Raw genomic sequence first — 3,121 nt, 5'->3', positions numbered from 1 at the left:
GAAGACAAGAGACAGACAGACAAAGAGACAGACAGACAATGAGACAGACGAAAGAGAAGACAGACAGAGAAGAAAGAGAGACACAGACAGACAAGAGACAGACAAAGAGAAAGACAGAGAGAAAGAGAGACAGACAGAACAAAGAGAGACAGACAGCCAAAGAGAGAAGGGACAGACAACAAGAGAGATAGACAGACAATGAGACACCGACAGACAAAGAGAGCAGACAGAAGAGAGAAAGAGAGACGACAGACAAAGCGACACGACAGACAAGAGAGGACAGACAGACAAAAGAGAGACAGCAGACAATGAGACAGGACAGAAAGAGACAGCACAGAGAAGAGAGACAGACAGACAAAGAGACAAGACAGAGAAAGAGAGACAGACAGACAATGAGAGACAGACAGAGAAAGAGAGACAGACAGAGAAAGAGACAGACAGAGAAAGAGAGAAGACAGACAAAGAGAGACAGACAGACAAAGAGAGACAAGACAATGAGACAGACAGACAAGAGGAAAGACAGAGAAAGAGAGGACAGAAGACAATGAGACAGACAGACAAGAGACGACAGAGAAGAGAGACAGACAAAGAGACAGACAGAGAAAGAGAGACAGAACAGACAAGAGAGACACAGACAGAAAAAGAGACAGAAGAGGAAAGAGAGACAGACAGGAAAGAGAGACAGAGAAGAACATGAGACAGACAGACAATGAGACAGACAGACAAAGAGACAGACAGAGAAAGAGACCGACAGACAAAAGAGAGAGACAGACAATGAGACAGGACAGACCAAAGAGAAAGACAGAGAAAAGAGACAGACAGGACAAAGAGAGACAGACAGACAATGAGACAGACAGACAAAGAGAGACAGAGAGAAGAGAGAAAGAGACAGACAAAAGACAGACAGAGAAAGAGGACAGACAGACCAAGAGATTTGATTTTTCAAAACCACTTCATTTTACCAATCAACACAGACAGAGGTTATACAGTCTTCTGAGAATCTCTGCCACATACAACTGAAACATCCAGATACTGAATTGACTCAAATCAGAGTGTGGAACTCAGCGGCCTTTTATCTTTTACTCCACCGGTGGTGTTGGATCGTTAAAGCGGCGTTTTCTCTGCCGAGTCCTGCAGGACGTTGGGTTGACTCAGAGCTGCGGACAGGAATCAGCAGAACACAAGAGGGAGTAAGTGGGTGGGCAGCAGAGAACATCGCTGTTTAACATGCACGACGACGAAAAACCTGTCATGGACCGTCGAAACTCACAGCTCACAACGAAAGGAGATCTGCGTCTTTAGGATCTCCTCGACACGAAGAGGAAATGTCTCTTTTCCATTTAGTTGAACGTCTTCCTTTCATTTGGGGCTAAATAAGACATGTTTGTTTTTATTCCTCTTTAATCCTCAGGAAAACCTAGTTTGTTGTTGTCTTTTTTACCAGGTTGGCTTTAGGGTTTTTTGTGTTTCTTGTGAGTAGAGTTAACGTGATTATGAAACCAATGGAGAGAATGGGGGGGGGGGGGGGGGGTGAGGGGGGGGGAGGGGAGGGGAGGAGGGGAGGAGGGGGGTGGGGAAAGATAATAAGTTTCATACTCTCCGAATACATACAGCATCCATGATGCACCATTTTAAAGTTGTAAATATGAGATTATTTTGTTTTTCGTGTGACCAACACTAAATTACAACTTTACTTTACGTTCATTTTCTGTCTTATCACTTCATCAAGTCGCGCTTGTGTTTTTTTTTGTAGAGTTCAACGTGAATCATGAAAACACATGGAGAGAATGGGGGGGGGGGGGAAAGATAATAAGTTTTGTCTCCCAAAAAAAAAACATAACAGATCCATGCACCCTGTTTATGTTGGATATAAGATGATTTTTACTTTTCTGTTGACCAACACTGAGTTGCCTTTTTTATTTTTACGTTTTCATTTCTCGTCCTTATCACTCATCTACGTCGGCTTTGTGTTTTTTTTTGTGGAGTTCAACGTGAACGATGACCCCGATGGAGAGGAAATGGAAAAAGAGATAATAAATAAGAAGAGATCGCACCTTTTCTCTTCGTCTGCTGAAGGAAAGCGATGAATAATGATGATCTGTTGTGCTGTGGTGGAGTATTTCTGTGTTTTTTTTAAGCTTTAATGCATCGTATCAGTCGCCGCTGCAATGCATCTTGGACGTTATCACGATTAACGTCTCTCGCTACGACTAATTATTAAGAGTATTTTAGTGTTTGAACGACCTGGATTGTAACATATCAACGTGTTCAGTTGAAGTCACGCCACACCAACGTGACACCCGAAGGTGTCAAGTTTCAGTCCTGCAGCGAGTGATGCACTCCATTGTCTTCTGTGTGTGTGTGTGTGTGTGTGTGTGAGTGTGTGTGTGTGTGTGTGTGTGTGTGTGCATGCATGTGTGCGGATATTCAATGTGGATGATCATACATTTCAGTGTCTTCTGTGTGTGGGTGTGAGTGGGTGTGTGTGTGTGTGTATGTGTGTGGTGGTGTTGTTGTGTTTGTGTGCGTGTGTGTGTGTGCGTGTGTGTGTGTGTTGTGTGTGTGGTTTGTGTGTGTGGGTTTGTGTGTGTGGTGTTGTGTGTGGTTGGTGTTGTGTGTGTGTGTTTGTGTGTGTGTGTTGAGTGTATGGGTTTGTGTGTGTGGTGGTGTGTTGTGTGTGTGTGTGGTGTGTTGGTGTGTGTGTGTGTGTGTGTGTGTGTGTGGGTGTGTGTTGTGTGGTGTGTGTGGTGTGTTGGTGTGTGTGTGTTGTGTGTGTGGTGTGTGGTGTTGTTGTGTGGTGTGTGTGTGTGGTGTGTGTGGTGTGTGTGTGTGTGGGGTGTGTGTGTGTGTGTGTGTGTGTGTGTGTGGTGTGGAGGGATACGTGCCAGCTGTTATTTCAGCATAAACAATCTTTGAACTGAAGCAAGAAGACAAGGTTGACGTCGTTCTCTCTTCTCTCTCTCTCTCTCCCACACACACCACACACACACACAAACACAAACCACACCACACACACACACCCACCACACACCACACACACACAACACAAAACACACACACACACACCGCACACGCAAGTCGACAGCTCATTTGTTAAAACTCGAGGGAATGATCGATTTCA

Source organism: Etheostoma spectabile, chromosome 1, assembly GCF_008692095.1.
Source record: "Etheostoma spectabile isolate EspeVRDwgs_2016 chromosome 1, UIUC_Espe_1.0, whole genome shotgun sequence".
Classification (NCBI taxonomy): domain Eukaryota; kingdom Metazoa; phylum Chordata; class Actinopteri; order Perciformes; family Percidae; genus Etheostoma; species Etheostoma spectabile.
The sequence above is the reverse complement of the archived record's forward strand: the minus strand, read 5'-3'. Positions refer to the sequence as shown.